General features: G+C 38.0%; 1 long non-coding RNA gene across 1 annotated transcript; it reads left to right on the top strand.

The window, feature by feature from the left end:
- Positions 1–1075: 1075 nt before the first annotated feature.
- LOC117394517 (uncharacterized) lies at positions 1076–20910 on the top strand. Its single transcript, XR_009319839.1, has 4 exons — positions 1076–1164; positions 16973–17091; positions 19571–19668; positions 20786–20910. It is a non-coding gene; the product is annotated as an uncharacterized LOC117394517 (long non-coding RNA).
- The last annotated feature ends 643 nt before the right edge of the window (positions 20911–21553 follow it).

Below are 21553 nucleotides of genomic sequence, written 5' to 3'. Positions count from 1 at the left end.
ATACGTCTATATATGATAGAGTGTTTTTTGCGTATGACCCCTCCCATTTGTATGATGCTTATAATGGTAGACCTTTGTGATATCATTTTGTGGTTTCTTTGATTACATGGTATTAAATAAAAGATCAAAATTGTGTTCATATAGTTTTTTTCAATCCTAAAATTCTGGGAGATGCAAAACTTTTAGCTGTATACTGCAAGACACATTTTAAAATCTGAGATCTTGTTACTCCAGCACTAAAGTAGTTACATCTTTGGAATTTTCTGGCCTAAACTATTTATTTTCCCTGTAGGTTCAGAAAATTCATCCAAAAAACGATGGTATCTGCAATGGTTTGGCAATTATGAAAAACTTTAAATAGCTTAAAACTGTTTACCAGTCCCTTAACAAAGCTCTCTTTGTACAAACTGTACACGTCTGATCCACAAAGTATTTTCCCACTACACTGTTGATGCAACAAGTATGGTTTTATAGCAAAAATCCAAGTTTATTAATGTCTTTATTAAGAAATAATAGATATACAGTGTGGTCATCAAATAATCTTAAATAAATAAATTAGCATGTTTGTATGTGAGGTTGTCTAGTTTTTGCTGTTATCACTGTGAAAGGAACTACTGATGATATTATGTAAACAAAAGTAAAACGCAACTAATATTTATTCCCATCATTTCGTCCCACATTTTCCTATATGAAACATGCGTACATTATGGTGCTATTATTTGAAGAAATCACATCTTGCAGTTAATTCATTGCTACATTTCTGGTCATCTAAAACTCAAATACACATAATGTGTGCGCTTCATAAAGGAAAGGTGATGTGTGGCAGAGCAGAGCTCTGCCCTTTAGAAATTGGCAGTTATGGGGTTAAATTCCCCTACCTGCCTGGATTTATTGTGTTCAGGTGGCTGGGGTTGATTAGTTAATTAGAGTAATTAACAATCAATCAGCACCCAGCCACCTGACATAAAAGGAGGCCTCAGCTTCCCATTAGGAGGAAGGAGCTGAGGAAGCAAGGCGGTGTTGGCGGTGTTGGCGGTGTTGGCGGTGTTGGCGGTGTTGGCGGTGTTGGCGGTGTTGGCGGTGTTGGCGGTGTTGGCGGTGTTGGCGGTGTTGGCGATTTTCTCATCCAGTGAAGGCATCGCCCAGCCTGGAAACCTTTATTTTGTAAGTCTTGTTTTGTGTTTATTTTGTGATTGAAATCTTTTTGTTTGGCCCCTGTGCCTGTTTATTTGATTATTTTTTGTTTATTAAAAAGCTTTATTTTGATCTTTATACTGTCTCTGAGTCTCAAACCTCTGTCATCCTTGTCACATGATGGTTATAAATATTAGGTCAGATTTACTGGGTTATTTTGTTAGCTCAATGCACTTTAAACATGAAGATTGTAAACCAGCAGGGTATCTCATGGGATGTGTTTCAATCAGATTGTTTAATGAATTTTGAATTTAGTATTGCTTGAAGGTATTTAACTGATTCTGAATCTGTACTGCTCTTGTGCAGTACGGATTCAGATTCAGAACAGTAATCGTTCCACACTTAGCATTGCTGTATTAGCCATTACTGCTGAAGAAGCTAATACACAGGGGGTGTACTCCATCATTCATACTAAAGCTTGTTCTGCAGGGTTTCTTCATTAAAAATCAATGCTGGCATGATTGAAAACAAAAAAGAGGAAGGCCTGATTATCCTAATAATACAATCTCTTTTTGTCCGTAATCAAAGCTCGATTATGTGTTTACTCTAAGATATTACTGATGTCTACAGCATTAAAACATATATAATATTAACAGTCAAGGAAAATTTACAAAAATTCCTTTAACAGAACAATTGCCAAGGTCTCTGCAGTCACTCGCAATGCAAGTATTCACTTCCCTTAGTCGGCACGATTACATTCAGTGAAGTCATTATGACATTTCTAGCCCTGAGCATTTAATTAAAAGATTTGATTTTTCAAGACACATAGATAACATTCTCATGTCTGTTTTGAGGTGTTGTTTTTTTTTTTTTTTTTTTTTTTACCTGAAGCCAAGCTGTCTTGTCTATTCATTTTTTGTAGAAGCCTGAAAACTCTAGGAATCAGTTTGTTGAAGACTTTTGACATTGTTGTTGTTCTTATTACAGGTATTGTTAAGATTAATTTTGTTTCTGTTTAATCCATTTGTTTAAACCACTAATATCTAATGAATATTGTAAATTAATTGCATTGAATTAAACTTTTACATCAACATATGTGTTGGGTCTAAAGTGGCCTTGCTCGGAAATAAGCAAGCTCTTGTTCAGTCCAATTCATACTGTATGCCCTTGAATAAGCCGGGATGGCAGAATGTTTCCATGACCAAGGAGTATAAAGGAATTAATATCCCTTAAACAAGTAAGGTCTGACATTTTATGTATTTTGAGATATTTTTTTAAGTTTAAGATAATGTGGTAACCCAAGATGGCTATGTAAACGAAAACCGTACATATCATTGTGAGGATACTGATACAGTAGCATTTATATTAAAATAGATAGGGAGCCCAGAGTTTCTAAATTAAAATGTTAATCAGTACTAGTTTTACCACAGACAGTTGCCTGCAGGGGTCACGTGGCTCCGCATGTGAACAGGAAGGTGAGAGGGGGTGAACTTTTGCCTCAGTTGGGCGGTCCATCAGAGAATAAATGGACCAAATCAACTGTGCAGCTGGGTAAGTAGGTGAACGGCTCAATGCCTCTCACACAGGGGCCTTTGTACTGTGGACATGATCTAGCATTACGATGGGATGGCAACAAGACTGTAGCAATTACTAAGCCATTATCACGCAACAACAGAAGATCATTTATCTTCTAATTTGAGGTGTCACCTGTTCTTCATTTACTAGTCAATAACCATTAATTATACTCTGTGGAAATTTAAACAAATATTTCCCTCTCTGTTAAAACCAGTAAACCATTCAACAAAGATAAGTAGACCTGGAGTCTTGCCCCCAACCTGCCTTTTTTCCCAGCCTGCAGCCCTAGGATACTGTGAGCTCAAGCGAGTGAGTGAGTAAGAGAGAGAGGAGAGAGGAAATGCCTAGGAATTGGTAGGTCAAGGGCCTGGGAGGCCTGGCTTGGGACTGCTGTAAAAGGAACAGTGTGTTGCTCAGCCAAGCTCTGGGAAGGAGTACACGGCTTTACCCCACACCTTGCAGATTCAGCCTCTGAGTCTTGATGCACAGAGAAGGGAAGGATCCCGTCCATTCCTGTTGAGGAACATGGAACTGATGTCATTTGGGGGGCTTAGATGGAATTTAGAAGATCAGTCTGATCCCCTTTCTAATCATTAAAGCATTTCAGAATCATGAGGGTTTCCCTTTCAAGTACAAAATGTAACCATTACCGAATGGGTATTTACCTCTTAAAGATCCAAAACCTGAATAAATATAGAAAAGCTGCTCAGCCAAGTCTCTGACACAGTCATGCCCGCCCCTTAGGGTATAAAGGACTGCACACGCACAGAGCTCAGCGTCATTTTTCCTTTCAAGAACTGACCTGACAGGAGAGTACTACTTCAGATAGGTACTTGGTACTTTTTCTGTTCTAAATGTTTATGTGATATTGCAAATAATCGCTGTATTAGTTTTACTAATTACACCGGCCGTGGATGAGGCAACGGACGTCTGACTTGGTGCTCTCCCCCCAGGCTGCAATAGCTCCCGCTGGAGTTATTTTAATCTCATTTTGGCTTCGGCCAATATTAAAGACGGTTTGTATAATTCAAGCAATTGTATTACTGTATTATTGTATGAGAGAAATATTTTTCTTTTCTCATTATATTTGTCTGTTTTCACAGAGCCAATGCACAGGTTTGTCTGCATTGCATACTGCAGCGCTGCGCAGGATCAAGAGGCTGCTTCGGGAATCCCTCCCACAGCATCTTGATGCCGTTTTGTTGACAGCTTTCGCATCACCATTACGAGGGCTGTTAGTTTACTAACAAGCAAGCTTCCCTCAGTCTTGTGTGGGTACTGCCAGTAGCTTGCACAGGTGGGCATCCCTGTACATTGCTACCCACGGTTACCGAGTGGACCCATACCAGTACCGTGGTCACCGACCCACTCCGTTCCCAACCCGGACCGTCCATACCGAACCGGGACCGAGATTACCATACCGGTACAGTGCAGAATAAACCGAACCAGTAATGTACCGCACCGACCCAGTGCTAGTCCCCGAACCAGTACCTAACCGACCTGGTACCATCCCGGTTCCAAAAATCTGTTACTTCATTCTAACAAGCAGGCTTCCCTCAGTCTTGTGTGAGTACTGTCTGAGTGGCTTTGCCAGTAGTGTGCACAGGTGGGCATCCCTGTACCGTGCTACACACGGTAACTGCGGACTGATAGACCCGTACCTTACCGGTACCAAGGTCATCGACCTGCTCCGGTACTGTACCGACCCGGTGCTACAAGAACAGAAGCGGTTCCAAAACGACCCATACTGTCCTGGTTCCAGCCCCGTACTGTACCGTACTGACCCGGTGCTACAGGCGCTGAACCTACCGTACTATCCTGACCGTACCGTCCCGGTTCTAACTCGCTAATGACCAGTGTTTGCATCCCCAGTCTGGTACCAAGTAGGTCTTGTTGGGTCTTGAATAGCTCCATTGCTGTCTTTTAGCAGTTGGGGCAGCTACTGTACATTTTTACTGTAATTTGCTTGCTATGTGCATAATGCCTTGTCCTACAAGAGTCATGCTAAAGTCACTGAACCGTCCCGGTTCTGACCCGGTACAGTACCATACCGACACAGTGCTAAAATCACCGGTACCGAACAGACTCAGTGCTAAAGTCACCGAACCGGAACAGAACCGACGCCGTACTGACCTGGTTGCCATCTATAAGCAGATTGAGGCAGCACCTGTACATCGGTATACTGTACACTGCATTTCTTGCTTCTTGCATAATGCCTGGGTTTTATCCCTGTGACACATGCAAGTCAATTATTTGGAAGATTGGCTCATTTGTGCCCAGTCTCCAGCTAAGGAAGATGCTCACACAGAACTTGTCACCTCCAGGTCCGTGCTGTCCATGCTGTCAAGTCTGTCGGATGGCAGAGGGCAGAGTTTAGCTGGCGGTTTAGAGCTCTTTCAGCACAACAGAGCACTCACGTAGTGACATTCCAGAAGGTTCTGGGCTTGATGGCACCAGCTTCTCAGACCCTACCTTTGGATCTCCTGCGCATGCGCCCTTTGCAAGCCTCGTTCAACAGCAGGGTTTTTCAGCCCGCGTTGAACCACGACAGTGTAGAACCCCCGTTGGCAGGGTCTCCACATCAATATTTTGGAGCTGCAGGCAGTCTACCTACCTTTAATGTTGTAATTAAACCATCACAGTTTATTAATTTAATCATGGAAAAATTATAACAACAAAGCAAGCGCAAATATTTTTCTACGTATACATTCCTAAGACCACAGTGATGATCGCTTTAACCTGACTGCATGTTGGTTGTAGCTACAACACTAAACCGTCTGTTTCATAAAACGAACACTAATAATAATTGCGATGATTAATTATGTGTTTGCACTAGAAGAGCAATTCATTTTATTCTGCCACCTTCATTCTGCATTTTATTAACTGGAGTAGAAAGAAGCCTTAGTTAATCGTCTTGTTTCATTTTTAAATAAAAATAGTCTGCAAAAATCTTTAAAGGTAGGTACATTCGTCAAAAATACAACCCAAAAACCAGAAACTCTAGATATCATTTAAATACCAATCAATCAAAGCAGCTGTCTATCTACCTGCCACTCACGAAAGGAGAGAAGTGGGGGCTGTACAGAGACTCGACATAAGTAAATAGACAATTTAAACATACAGTATGTCGAGCTGTGCAGACTGCTTGACTTAAAACACGAAACAACCGTTTATATACCCGATTTCAACTGTGTATTACCTTGGCCTATTCACGGAGCCCAATGTTTGGGTCTCAGGATGTATATGTATAAGGCTTATAAGTTAGTCTATCGGGGGCAAGCCCCCAAACCCCTACCTAAAATAACCTCATAATATTCACAACCTGGGTCCTCTAAACTATTGTATAGAATTGTTAAACATAGAATAAACTACAAGCAAAAAGAAAAATAAATTCCACGTGGTATGTCTTCTTCAATTGCAATACTATACTTAAATGTATATTTGTTACCAGTTTTTTTACTAACTCTCAGACCCCTGGTTTGCCCACCCTATTATTAAGCTGATATGTACTTCTTTCTAATCAACATTATTACTTTGCCTCACCTTGTTAAAAAGTTGCTTATAAGCCTTGGTCGTTTCAAAGCCATTTGAACATGTTGTGTCTTTTGTGCTCTTTTTTATTTTAATAAAACACGCACACACACAAGGTTGTTTGCAAGATGCTGCCATTCAATGTATTGAGCTGCATAGTTCAGAACGTTAACACAGAACAGATGTGACGTCATTAGCTAACCCTGGTAACTTTCATTGTATTATGGGAATACACTACATTTCCTCCCTTGTAGATTAAAGTTGGCTTCTGAACTTAAAAGTATTTTCCCTTTTTAGAGAATACTATTATTTATTCTTAATATTTTGAAAATTATCAACAAGTAACAACTACAGCAACTGGTTGTCCAACATTTAACTGACGGCTTTGCTTCATGGGACGTGCAAATGTTTGTTGCAGCTGTTTGTTAACAACATCAGCATAGCTGGTGTGTCGTTTGTGGTGGCGTATGGGGTATTCCTGTATGTTAATAAGATATTTGCAATTTTCTTTTGCAACGTCCTGTTTTCCCCCTTCGTTGCATGTAGATGCTGTTTGAGTGTCTGCACAAAACTAGTCACATCTGAAAGGTGTGAAATACATAAACAGGGTCAATGGTGTTTTCACTCACCCCTTCTCAAGGAAGTCTGGACAGTCCATCTGCGTTGCAGTGGAGGTCTGTCTTCTTGTATTGAATGTTGTACTCATGCCCTGCCAGAAGAAGAGCATAGCGCTGCAGTCATGCTGCGGTCATGGCTGGAATTCCTTTGTGTGGATGGAAGATTGACAGAAGCGGCTGATGATCTGTCACTAATGTGAATCGATGACCATATAGATAGATGTGGAATTTCTTCACACCCCACACAAGGGCAAGCATTTCCTTATCTACTTGAGAATAGTTACATACTTCTGAATTTAAGGATCGTGAAAGAAAAGCCACTGATCTCTCGGTACCATCTCCCATGGTGTGTGAAAGAACCGCACCCAGTCCATAAGGTGACGCATCACATGCCAGTTTCACTGGTAACTGAGGATCAAAATGAGTCAGTACTTGTTCTGAAGTAATCAGTTATTTGGCTTTGCGGAAAGCAGCATCACAACGGTCTGTCCACTTCCACTCTCTGTTTTTCTCGAGTAGCTGGTTAAGTGGATGCAGTACTGAAGATAAGTTTCGAAGGAACCGGTGATAATAATTTATTAATCCAATGAACCAGTGATAAACCAGTGATAATAATGTATTAATCCACTAATCCAAGTTCTAAATTTTGCAGATGCTCTTGCTCAGTCTTACCGGTGATTATCATGTCATCCAGTATGCACTGAGTTCCTGGAATGCCTTGTAATATCTGGTCAATTGTTCGTTGCCAGATAGCATGTGCTGACACAATTCCAAACACAAAGCAGTTGTAATGGTACAGTCCTTTGTGTGTGTTGATAGCTAGATATTGTTTTGAGTCTTCTTCCACTTCTAGCTGTAAGTATGCATGTCCCAGGTCTACTTTACTAAATCACTGTCCGTCTGATAGAGCAACAAAAATGTCATCCAATCTTGGCAATGGATACTGGTCTACCTGGAGTACTGCGTTTACTGTCACTTTAGAATCCCCACAGATTCTTACTGAACCATTCTTTTTGAAAACCGGCACAATCGGTGTGGCCCACTCACTCCTGTCTATTGCAGACAGGATTCCTGTCTAACAGTCTGTCTAATTCTGCTTCTGCTTGGGGTCTGAGAGAATAGGGCTTTTCTTGCTTTCAGGAATTTGGGTGTAGCATTTATAAGCACAAGCTTTGCTTTGAAGTTTTTTACTGTGCCTATGTCTTCTTGAAAAACAGTTTCATTTTGTTTCAACAACTGGTGTAGGTTTTTGTTTGTGTCCATTGGCATTGCATGGACTTGAGATCATGCCACTTTAGCATAATTTCATGTAACCAGTCTCTACCAAACAATGTTGGACCATCTCTCTGCACTACACACAGTTTCAGTCTGTGAACTTGTCCATGGTATTCAACTTTAACTGCAGCACACCTTCTGTTGTAGTTTTCTCACCTGAATAGGTTTTCAGCAGAATACTTGTGCTTTCCAGGTTTATATTTTTTAACAGTTTCTCATAATTAGTCAATGAAATCACAAAGACAGCTGATCCTGTGTCAAGCTCCATTTTTAAAGGTGAACCTTCTACTGTGGGAGTTACCCAACTTACTCCAAATCTGGACTTACATTATTTATTTCTATTGTAGCAATTAAATTACTGTCTGAATCGCTATCACTGCTTTCTTCAACTTTGTGCACATCTTTCCTTCTTTTTTCTTGATTTCTATGCCATTTTCTTTTATTTCTTTAACACGACAAGCTTTCTGGATGTGTCCACTGTTTTTACGATCGTGGCACATTGCATCCTTAAAACGGCACTCATCTGGTTTGTGTCCTTGTCTGTCACATATATAGCACTTTTCAGCCACGTGGGGGAGTCTTGCGTGGTTGCGTGTCAGTTTGTGCAAATTGGATTCGGCCTTGTGTTTACTTTGTAATTCTAAAGCATCTCTCGCTGCAGTCTCCATTGCTACTGCTATTTCCACTGCCTATGTGAAAGTGAGATCCACCTCTGAAAGTAAACGTTTCTGTATGTGCTCATGTCAGTCCACACACAAACCTGTCATGCAGTGCATTATTTAAGTTTCCACTGAAATCACAGTGTTCAGATAACTTCCTTATTTCAGCCACATACGCACTGACGTAGTCAAATCCTCCTTCTACCACCTCCGAAACATCTCAAAGGTCCATCCCTGTCTTTCCCTCCCGGATGCAGAGATACTCTGTCATGCATTCATCTCCTCTCGAGTCGACTACTGCAACTCTCTCTATGGTGGTCTTTCGTTATGCGCCATAAACCGATTGCACTGGTTCAAAATGTTACTGCTAGAATCCTTAGCACAAGTAAAAAACATGATAACATTACTCCCTGTCTTGCCCAGCTGCACTGGCTACCTGTGAAGTTCAGGATTATTTTCAAAATTCTCCTGCTTGCCTACAAGGCCCTTCATCATACAAGTCCAGAGTATCTCTCCAACCTGCTGACCCGCTATGTCCCTGCACATAAGCTGAGGTCTTCTGACTCAGGCCTGCAGTTTATACCCAAGCAAAAGTGCACCACGCTCGGAGAGCGCTCTTTTAGCTTCAAGGCCCTGACTCTCTGGAACTCTCCCACCTTCAGTGTGTGCAGCTCCCACAGTCGCTAGCTTCAAATCAACTCTCAAGACCCACTTGTTCTCTCTTGCTTTCAATGTTCTTTAAGCCTGATATCTGTTATTAGCTGTTCTCTAAATTGCTATTTCAGGTTTGACACACGCATCCACAATGTTTAGAATTCACATCCTAGCCTTTTATTTAATGTATTATGCATGTATTTAATGAATTTGCATAGTTTTTTTACTGTGCCCTGTATCTCACTGTATTTAATGTATTATGCATTGTTCCTTACTATCTTGTAAAGCGCTTTGTGATGGTGGTCCACAATGAAAGGTGCTATATAAAATAAAGATTGACTGATTGTTTATTATCAGGTATATCGTTGGCCACAAAATATTGCTCTAAACGTTCAATGTACAGTATGTCGACCAGCCTTCCACAGACTCGTTGAAAACATCAGTTTTTCCAATGCAATGTGTAAGAGAGCCTAAATAAACCATTATTAGTATGATTTTAACCAAGGCCTGTGCCTCTGGTGCCTCATAGCTGGTTATGGTTTTGTTTACTTTGATATTTTGCTTAGTCTGTGCTACTTCCATAAAATAGCTGACAGTGCTAAAAATAGGGCCGTTTTTGGGCATTCTGTCATACAGACCATGGCTTGGACAAAATCTTGTAGCTCCTCAACTGTAGAAGATATTTGAAATCCTCATAAAATTTTGCAACTGTAGTGTCATAATATATATTATATATTAATATATTATGTAGAAATTGGCAGTTTTTAAAATATTATTTATCATTACACATTTTTCTATGTTTTTTTGGGGCGTGGCTTATATAAAAAAAATGGAATACATTCCACAACAAAAGACATTATATCAATGGAAACAGCTACTTAAAGAGTAAGTAGCAGGGTTCTCAAAAAATGTAGCATTATACACTTTAAATAATGTACAGAATAATTATAATAACCTGTCATTTTTCTTTTCATTGTTAAGAGTGAGTGGCCATTTTGAAAAAAGCTTTGAAACAGACTTGCTTTGAAACAGACTGTTAACAATGAAAAGAAAAATTACAGTTACGTTATTTAAACAGTTATAGCAACATGTGGGGACGTATAACACTATATATATTTTCGGAACCCCACTACTTACTCTTTAAGGCCTTTCTGTGTATATATTGGGTTTTCATTTCTGATTTATCATTGCCAAACTACAAGCACTAAAACACAAAGTGGTAATATTCATGCCTGAATATAGTCATTCTTTTTAGGCAGGAAAGGGTTACGCTTTCCCTTAACCAGACAGCCTGTACTTTGGCTCAACAACAGAAAGACCCCGGTCAGATTAGTTTGGCACCAGTGCATTGAATTATATTTTTGAACAAATGTAAAGTATTTTTTTGTAATGAAACTACATCATTAAACAGACTACAGAAAAGCAAGAATTTTAAAATAAATAAACAAGTGAATACTGAAGACAGGCATTACTCTAAGTGAACTATTAACACAGCTTGGAAGGAAATCTGGTAAATAATCTACCACTGTTTTCAAAACCACTTTATTAAAGTGGCTGTAGCTAACAAATCTCCACAGTGCACATTCATTCATTAAATAAGGCAGAAAGGTGCAGTTTTGAAAGAAATACATGTTATAGCAAACATGTAGTTTAATTTTAAAACATTATGTCTGGTGCTACACTTGGTTAAATGAACTGCATGTAGAGTGTCTTGCAGTTCCTGGGTCATTTGACCACTTCACTGGCTTCTTTTGTGTCATTACCAAGCAGCTGCTTCCCTTAGTTATTGACATGCTTTCAGCCAGTAACATGCTTTGACCCAGAATACACTACTGCTGGGGTGAAATGACCAAGGAAGTAAAGCAAACCAAATGCAATGTTTTAAAATTAAAATACATGTTTGCTATAACTTTTGCTGCTTTTAAAAACTACACATTTGAGACCAATGTAGCTAATGGAAGTGAAAAATGGATACAATGTATTTTGGAATTATTTTCTTAGCTACAATTGCTTTAACACACAGATTGTGTAGTTTTTAAACAGGTTAAACGTGCATGGATTGAGTCATGTTCTGGAATCGCTCTGCTCTGCAGGCTTAACATTTCAAGCAGTCTGGTAGCCTGTGGCTATAACAATATGAATGATGTTTTGCGTGCCCTGATAGCCTTGCAGTTTTGTTGTGAGCCCAAAGGGCACACTGTGAACTAACTTTTAAAAAATGAACTTGTTTGACAGTTTAAGCCTTTAAAATACATTTTAATATCTGTGTAGCTGGAATATTTTTGTTCATTATGGGGATATATTTTTTTAGACAAACATAATCATTCATATACACAAACATGGGATTTCTGATTCTGAACTTGTAAGCAGCTGCCATTAAAGATGTAAGGTGTAATTAGTCAAAATGCCATAGTAGAAATTATTATTTCTTTGCAGCCTTGAAAGCAGAAATAGATGCATACAAATCTAATATCTCTCCATCTGCTGTATGTCAATCAGTCTATATATCTAGAGTACAGTAATAGTAGAAAGTGGGGCTACCTGCAGCTATAACAGCTTTGACATGCCTGGGCATGGAAGTCAACAAAATGATGGAAGATTCCCCAGGTGCCAGTGCCCATTCATCTCCCAAAGCCTTTACCTGAATGTGCAGTGCTGTAGGTTACGTTGCAGTCGTATCAAGAGTCTTCTTTTTCACCTGCAATACTCAATTTCTTTCCCGATAGTTATCTACAGGAGTGGAACTTTACACTTGCACACCTCGACCAGCCCATAAAATCCCAATTCAAAACAGGTAAGCTTGAGGAAGAAAGTGGGGGAAATGTACAAGTGACGGCATTTTTGAATATCTGTATCAGTGGTGAAGATTCATTCGATACAGCAAGACCAGCTGTATTCAAACCCCTTGTGTAATGGCTAATCTCAGAAGCAGCTGCATTCCTTCTGATAATTTGGGAGTCTGGAATTGACATTGATCAGCCTATAGCAGCCACAAAAGTATTGTTATTGGTTGTATCAGATGACTTGTGGCTGGCATGAAAGACATCCATTTATGTCAATACTGAAAATTACTCACAGATCAGATTACACATAGATCAACTGTTTTTACCTTTATTTTTACCTAAATTTCTGGGGGTATAATTACTATTATAAGATGGGCAGAATGTTGAAACTAAATCAAGTAATCTCATGCTGTTGATACATGCTACGAGTTGATTATTTGTCAAGAAATGCCCAGTATAGATTAAAGATTCAAAACATGAGCTCAAGCACAGAAAAAGGCACCAAAGACAAATAAAATAATTTAAAATGTTTTTTTTAAGATAATAATAATAATAATAATCCTTTAGGCTCCAACTTTTCCTGTCAATCATTAATCCAACAATTGCCTAAATATAAATAGAATGCATTTGTCATGTGGTTGTGGAACATGAGTGACATCATTGCAGCTAAACAAAATGGTCTGTTTTCCTGGACTAAGAGACATGGACCATTCGGTCAATATATTGTCCGTGTCCTATGTTAGAAGCAACAATTCTGGAGTCGATCAGGTAACAGATTTTTAATGTATGGGTCATCCCACACTTCTGCAACAGAACACTAGACTGTTTTAATTTAAAGCAATTACAGTGATGCATAACTACTTGCTTTTAAATGACCATTAAGCAGTAAGCAGTTTCCATGAGAAGTAAGTTTCCAAACGTGAAGGCAGAGACGTCACATTGGGTCGCCTTCACCCTCGTAATATAGTGGTCATACTGTTGTGGCTGGAAAGTAGTACTCTAGGGAGGAAAAATCTGGCAGCTACTCATGTTGTCCCACCCAACATGTCTCATCCCTGGAGCACCATTAATGTCAAGGTCATGTAGAAGTTCCAGCTTTTCTTTCCTTATAGATTCTTCTGTTCAAAAAGATACTTAGGGGGAGGGTCATTGGAGCATGGGGAATTTTGTGCTGTGGCTTAATTTTCAGAGTGAGAATAATAACTCCCACCCCCAAACTTTAAGTCTTGAAGAATTAGCTAGACACTTGCGTTGCAGAAGACTGCCCCATGTTTTGATTTCCCTGCATGAGCTAACCTCAGAGCCCTGAACTGAACCAATTTCAGGTGGTATTAAGTGTGAGAAACTGAGCTGTCCCACAGCTTTTATTGATCTGATTTGCAGAGTATCCACTAGCATCTGAGAACCTGCTAAAGTTGTTTTCTTTAAATGTGGTGTTAAAAGGTTAATGCAAACAGCACTGCGTGTTACAGTAAAAAAAAAATGTAACGTTGCAAGATGCCAATTTGTTATATTATGTGGTCTTTTTATTTTTTTAGCACTATTAAACCAGCGCTGTGTTGGAGAGCTATATTTGTCTAGAGCTGCTGCTGCTTTCCTTTTGATTTACTTTTATAAGAAGGCTCTCCCTGTTTCCAGTTCGAAAGGGTTTTTCTTTTTTTTTTTTTTTTTGGGCTGCATGTTCTATTAATGATATAAAATGGCTGCTGAATAAAGTGTATTATGTGAAGGAACAAAGGCCCTCACACCAACAAGCAGTACAGAACAGAGTTCTTTCATTCGCATGTAATAGCCTATTAACTAATTAGCAGAGTGGATATAAATCTGCAGGGAAGTTTCTACACAATCTGCCAATATCTCCACAGGCTCTGACTGCAAGCACGCTCTTGTAAATAACTCCCTTTACTTACTGTGGTATCCTAGTCTAGACCAGTTACAGAGGAGTTAAAAGCACCTCCGCGACACACAGTGCTGATTCACACAGGGACCTAATTGAAAACATACCTGTTGAAATTGCTATTCTGTGGGATTTTTCTTAATAATTACAAAATAGGTTTATATAGGAACCACTTTAATTGCATCTTTGGCAAATGAAATTTCTGATCAATCATGTTACAATATAAAATTACATTTTATTGCCATAATTCAAGTTAAATTGTTACTGTATGACTTCGCAAATATGAGCTTTTGTGTATGCTTTAGTAATTGAAAATATTGAGGAAGGGGAAAATCCACAAAGACCTTGGAGGCTTTGATATTGTTTTTTAACGTTAAGGCCTTGAAGACAATTCCATTGTAAATATCAAGCAGTAATGGTCGTGCTGTTTACCAGAGCTGACCAACAGCCGACTCGTTGAGCTCCACATTACGGCTCTTTTGATTTAGAGATGAAATATCTCATGTATGGCTTTAAATGGCTTTGCAGTTTGGTAGAAGCCAAGTACATTAAACATGCTAAAAAAACATATGTGTTTAAATGTGAAACATGGCTCATTTAGACAATGAAATTGGGCAGCTGTGCTGTAAAACGTTACCCAGTTTCCAGACAACTTACTTCTTTCTACCTGGCTAGATTCACATAAAATTCTTCATACATCTGCCCAGTTACTATCCAATCAGGGCACCTTCATACACTAAGAAAACATAATGTATTACATAACAGCATTTGAAAATCTCAGCCATATGGTATGGACTCAGGGGTCATATGCAGTTTTCATATGTATATTTAAAAAGGAAGGTATTTAGAAAAAATCCTCAGTAGAATACTTTCTTTGATACTACCAATATCCTAAGGACAAAGCACACAAGGCTATCAAATTAGTCTTCCTATTTTAATCCGCTCTGGCTGGCCAGGATAGCAATAGCATGGGACAGCTATTTGTGTACAAATTGATATCTATTTCCGAAAGTGATCTAGTTAGCTGAACTGTCCAGAGACCAAAAATATATGTAACAAACATCTAGTAGTCCATATTTGATAGTACTTGGCAACTCTAAACTGATACCCTTGGATTATTTTTGGTACTAACATACTATCATTCTGCTTTTCGTGAGGTCTTTTGCCTCGGTAAATCTCCAGAATTAATTCTCCCTATACCACTTTTGACTGGTAGGTCAAGCAGTTGCTGCTCTATAATTTTTTTAAAAAGCATTTGGATCTTCTTTTTTCTAGTTAATAATAACAATAATAATAACATTATCATGGTCATTTCTGGAATGACTGTAATCCTCCAGTGTAGGATTTGTAAATCCAGTGCATCAGTCCAAACGGTACAAAACAGGAGCATGTACAGAGAAACATGTTCATTACCGGTACTGGAAACTGTTGTAAACAGCAGGGCCCCATACTGGTTTAAAACATATATATTTACAAATGAAAAATCATGTTGAAAATATTAGCTACACTATTGGTGTTTCTTGTAAAATGTTATCGAAAACGTAAACAAAGGAAAAGAAGAATGTAGTTTTGCTCCCCTGAGCTGGAATAAAGCTTACATATAGAATTTATACCCCTTCTGCTGCAGGTAGAAGCAGGGAGATTTGTGATTTATCTTGAGCGCTAATCTGCATTTTTTCAAGTGAACTGTCTTTGCTGGCAATTTCAACAAACCCTGGTTAAATAAGGCATGTTGGTGGAACATGACAGATTGAAGGATTTTTCTTTCAAAGTATGTGGCTGTGGGAAGTGTAATCGCAGCATTTCATTTTTTTATTAAGGTAGTAATGAAATGAAGTGTTGCTTTATCAAGTTACGTCCGGTAGGCTTTCTGTAGTTGTCCTGAAAAGTTACCGACATTGTAGTACATTTTTTTTGTTGCAAGGTATTTGCACTTACTGTAAACTATACTGTAGTATGTATTAAGCTTGCATTGCAGCCCTATACTGCCCTGTAACATCATTATGTTGCCTTGGATAAAGGCATCTGCCAAATAAATAAATAATACTGTAATAACTGTGTTTTTATTCTCATGAGTGAAAGCTTGACTATGCAGATACTTGTTAAAATATCATATAACCTGCTTGCTGTAATGCAAGGGATACTTTTTCTTATATTGATTTATGTAGATAACTTGAGGAAACTGGATCTATATGGAATAGAATGAAAAAAGGATTAGGGGAGACTTGACAAGTTTTTTAAAACTTAAAAGGAGATGGCAAAGTTAACCCTACCCAATACTTCAAGCACAGAGACCAGGACGAGATGACACAATTGGAAATTAAGTAGAGACAGACTTAGGACAAAGGGTAGGAGACCCTTTTTTAAGCAGAGTGGTGAATGTATAGAATGGGCTACCCAGCCATGTTATCGATGCTGAAGATCTGAGTTGACAACGTTTTGGGATCTATCATATACTAGGAACTGGACAAGCATTCATGGGCAGAACATTTTCTTGTGGTCTTTTTTTTATTTTACAAATCTTTGTGCAGTATTTCAAAGAAAAAGGGGTGTACTTTTCAAATAGATAACCTATGCACTTTTGTATTTATTAGCTTAATGCATACATAACTAAACTAAGAGCTCTCTATAATTGTGTATTTGAATCTGCAGTACAGCAACTCCTAGTCTGCTCACTTTCTTAGCTGAATTCATAACACTGACTACTGTACGTTGACTGATCTATTGTCATTTGGTCCCTGAGTACAGAGAAACAGGAAGTGTCCAGAGTGCACTCAGAGGTCACAGGTTATGTTCTGTGGTTACTGCCAATATTCACAGCCCATCATGTGCTTTGTTTCCCTGCAGGCCATGTGGCTGATGCTGCAGCAGGATGAGCCGGAAGACTTTGTTATAGCGACTCGAGAGGTCCATAGTGTCCGAGAGTTAGTGGAAAAGGCATTCAAGCATGTCAGAAAAAACATTGTGTAAGTATGCTGCAATGGACGCTTGCCGTTTGTCTGACTCATGTTCCTTTTCAATTCTAAAGGGATTTGTCTCATAATTGCATTGATGTATATTGGTCTTACAAACTCCTGTGATGCTGAGTAATAGCTTTGAAATTTGTACCAGATGGCTGTGAAATGCCGACAAGTGTATATTGCTGCATTCCTAAAAATTGTGGTGCGGTGATTTCAGGAAAACATGTCTGGCTTCTTGTACAAAATATCTGAAAATCAATTTAAACTTTATGGAAAGCTTACATTGTAAATAAGTTTACAGATTTTACTCTTACCATTTTACATACTTTGGGGTCAAATGATTTATTTTTATTATTGTTTAAGGTTATGGGTAGATTGTTAAGTGTGAATGTGCCTGGAGCATCTAGATCCAGACTGATCACCAACATACTACTATTCTATTTACACTACCATTGTTACTAATGGCAGTAGGCGCCCATAAATAAGTCATGTTTTATACTGTTGTGTCTTTTATACTTTAAACAAATCCATGCAAATACTAATTTTTTATAGAGAAAATCAAATACTATTTTTTTTAATAGAGAAAAGGCGCTTGAAGTTTTTGACAGACTTATTGTAATAAGAGTAGCTGTCAAGAAACCATTACTGCTTTTATTGCTCGAGGGGTCTGATACCTTGACACCTGAAACTTCAGTATTAAGCCTACCGTTTAAGCCACTTAATGGAAAGATTTTAAAGACTCAAGCTGACATGTACTTTCACTCATGAACTGATGGCTTTAATTATTTTATAATACCTTGAATCCAATTTCGGTTTGGTTAAAAAATTGTAATTTTACTTTCCATTTAAATGAGACAAAAAAAATAAAGAAAGAAATTTTACTTTAAGTGCCGAATAATCTTTTTTATATTTGACATTTTTGAAAACACTATTTAGTTTGACAGAGATGGGATAATTATAGCAATTACTAGATTTTCTCAGTATAAACTTGAAGGAACTCATTTTTAAAGTGAAATCTGTTTTAAGCAGTTTTTAATATCCCATGGTATTTCTTCCTCCTCTTCACATTGTGCCCTGTTTGAATCTCCTGGCATTCATTGTCTTTTCAACCAAATTCTGTGCGGTAATCCACCTGGAATTCAAAAGCCAAACCTGTATAAAACGCGCCTTTGATGTCTAATACATACGTATACAAACAGATGAGCTCTTAATGCCCTAACGTCACTCTTGGTTTTGCAAAAAGATTCCCTTTGCACAAAAGGCTTTTTCAGATCACAGATTCATCTCCTTTCCCCATATTAAATAACAGTCATGTTTACTTTCTCATAACATCGCATTATGATGTAATTATATTTAACAGCACAGGGAGTTGTTTATATGTATTCTTATGTTAGGTAGAATATGGTTTCATAACAGTAAAGCAATACAAAATTATTCAGACACATGTTTAAGTTTTAGGTATTTAGTTTTTATATATTTTATAAATGCTTTCTTTCTTTAAAAGCCTTTCCCACCACAACACCTCTCCAGAAAATACAGTTGTTTATTCACAGGAGCTGTCTGAGTAAGTTGTTTAAAAGTCACTAGAATGTGTATACTGTAAGTAAGCATTCTTTAGATTGTGAACTTAATTGATCTCTACCTTGGCATATCAATTATGGTCAAAGATTAGTTTCTGGTACAGTTAGGAAAAGAAAGTGGTGTAAAAATGTTGTTTTAAAAATCAGCATCGGCTTCTACCTCATAATTTTACTACATCTATTAAATATGTGAATATTACACACATTTTAAGACCATATAGATAATGCCAGTGCATAGGCCTGTGTAACATGGATAAGGTATTTTCATTCCACCCTTGTTTTCTGTAAGACCTTAAGATGTGTCAAATGGCTGTTGTGTTGTATAGCGACTGGGATGATGTACTCATAGCTCCTTATATCTGTTTGTTAAGAGTCTTGATTTTAGGCAAATAGGGGCTGAGCATATATGTATAGTAATCCCATGTGCTGACACAAAAGCTCAGAGCACTCACTGTTATAATTTGTATTTATATAATTGATAAAGTCTACACAATACTTTTCCTTTGTGTGTACATGACTAGCTAAAGTGTGAAATAACAATCGTGTTGTTGCTAATCTTTAATTGAAAAAAAGAAGACCCGACTTTATTATCTCTCTGCTTTACCCATAGTGTTAAAAGGATAAAAACATGTTATTGAAGATATTAATTCAGCTTATTTAAAACTGAAATAATGAAGGGTTTTCTTTCAGCAGATAAATAGGAAAAATTATGAATACATTCCATCCATTGAACCCTCCCATTGGTGAAATATTGTTGTATGCACACACACGCACACACATATATATATAAATAAAAATATGGTATTCTGAAAAAGTTAAAAAAAAATATAATCCTGGCAACTGAAATTTGGATTTTTTTTTAATCTAAATTCCATTAAATTGATTTGCTGTTTTTCTCTTTCTAGGTGGGAAGGTAAAAACGAGAATGAAGTTGGCCATTGCAATGAGACAGGAGTGATTTGATGTGAGGGTTGATCTCAAATACTACAGGCCCACTGATGTGGTAAGTGAAAGACTACCTGTGAAATTAATGATGAATTAACAAACCACTCACCCGGTTAATTGTGGCATTTGGCACCGTTGTCTGTGAAAGTGGTCTAATTAAAATCCTGCTGCTGAGTCATTTAGTTTCACAAGCAGTATTGGTAACGAATTATGTTGTCATGACAACTGGACAGTTGTTTCTTACTCAGCAATGGCTAACAGTGAAGACGTTAGCTTAATGTTTTACTTTGACCACAAATCTGAATACCATTTGGTAATTAACTTCTCCCCGTAAAGCTACCAAGCTGAGGGTAAGTGTTGCAGTTTGAATAAATGCATTTTAATGTGAGAAGATATCATAAAACCAGTGAGACACAAAATAGATTGTGATGTCCTACACTAAAGGATGCAAGGGGATGATGCCCTTCCATGATTTTGATCTAAATGAATCCTTGAGCATGAGGCAATGTACCTTTTATAAGGACAAATGGTTTTCAGAGGTGTTGGTCATTTGGTCAACCCTGTGCAATTTTAAATAATTTGGTTCCTGCATCACTGTATGAGGTTGAGTGTGACCTAGTTGGAACCACAATTACCCATAGTTCAAAAAACCATGTTTGAATTCAAAACACATTGTAGTTAACGTATTATTATTAGCGTTGCACAATATATGTGAATTATCAGTCTATCCAATTAATACAAGATATCTGCGACATTGGTGTTGCCACAGGAAAGTGTTGACCAAACGTGGGGACCTCGTCACAGGAAAGGATGACATACCTTCAAAGGCTTTGTTAAAAATCTGAATAACTCAACCTTACTATGAAAAAATAATCCCACCCATTTGAGCTGGGGAGGTTATGTTTACAACTGGGGGATAAAGTGCTTCCTTGGACTGATAACCTTGTCAATAGGAAACCCTGAAGTGCAACCAGTGCTAGCGCTGATAGGGAGTGAGCTCATATTGCTAATACAGTACTGTACTTAATGCTGCACTTCCAGACCAGTTAGGTTAAGGTTAATAGCCTAAGGTAAAGCCCAGGGCCCCAATTGCTCTCAAATCAGTCATTAACTGCAGTAAAAAAACAATTTGGAGTTTATTGTTGGTGTTATCATCTGTTTATTTACATGTCCAGCTCCAGACAGCATGCAACACCCACTTCCTGTGACACTCAATATTACCCTGTCAGATGCTCTTTGGGGTGGTCTCATACACAGCTGTGAGTTTTACAAAGCAATTGTGTTTACAGGCAAGTTACAATTTCAGGCTAAATAAGTCCATTTGTTTCAGACTACTTTGTGAATAAAAAAAGAGCAGATATTGAATCCTATTGATATCATTATCAAGATTTCTTGACTCCAAAATGAATTACATATCATTAATTAAGCTCAAATGAGTGGCAATGTGAATGAAACTGATACACACAAAAAGATGACATTATTTTATTCATCTCTGAAAATGGGTCTGCACCTTTGCATTTGTTTGAAAACAGGGTATAAAATGTGCTAGCAAAACTATTTATCCTACATTCAACACTGTAAAATTACCTTTAGTTAACAAAATGAAACGTTTAAACCTAAAAAATGGGTCTGCAAATGCCAAATAATACTAGGTAACAAACAATTTACTACTGACATTTCCCTACTGAATTCTTTCAATTCACCTGTTTAGTTAAGGAGATGCAATACTATTAACAGCAAGCTGCAGAGCTTCTTTTATTGTCAAATATACATTTCTGGACAGGGATGATGAGGACATTCCACACACTGTGATAGAGGTGAGGATAAGGGGCTCTGCATTTGTAAAGACTTTAGATCAAGTTTATGAAACAAAAGATTGAGGAACAGAAGAAAAAAAAAAAAAACTTTGATCTCTAGCTATCTTGATCCGAGATTCAGTTTCC

Source organism: Acipenser ruthenus, chromosome 3, assembly GCF_902713425.1.
Source record: "Acipenser ruthenus chromosome 3, fAciRut3.2 maternal haplotype, whole genome shotgun sequence".
Lineage (NCBI taxonomy): Eukaryota > Metazoa > Chordata > Actinopteri > Acipenseriformes > Acipenseridae > Acipenser > Acipenser ruthenus.
Note: the sequence above shows the minus strand (reverse complement) of the source record. Positions and strands in the feature narration are given on the sequence as shown.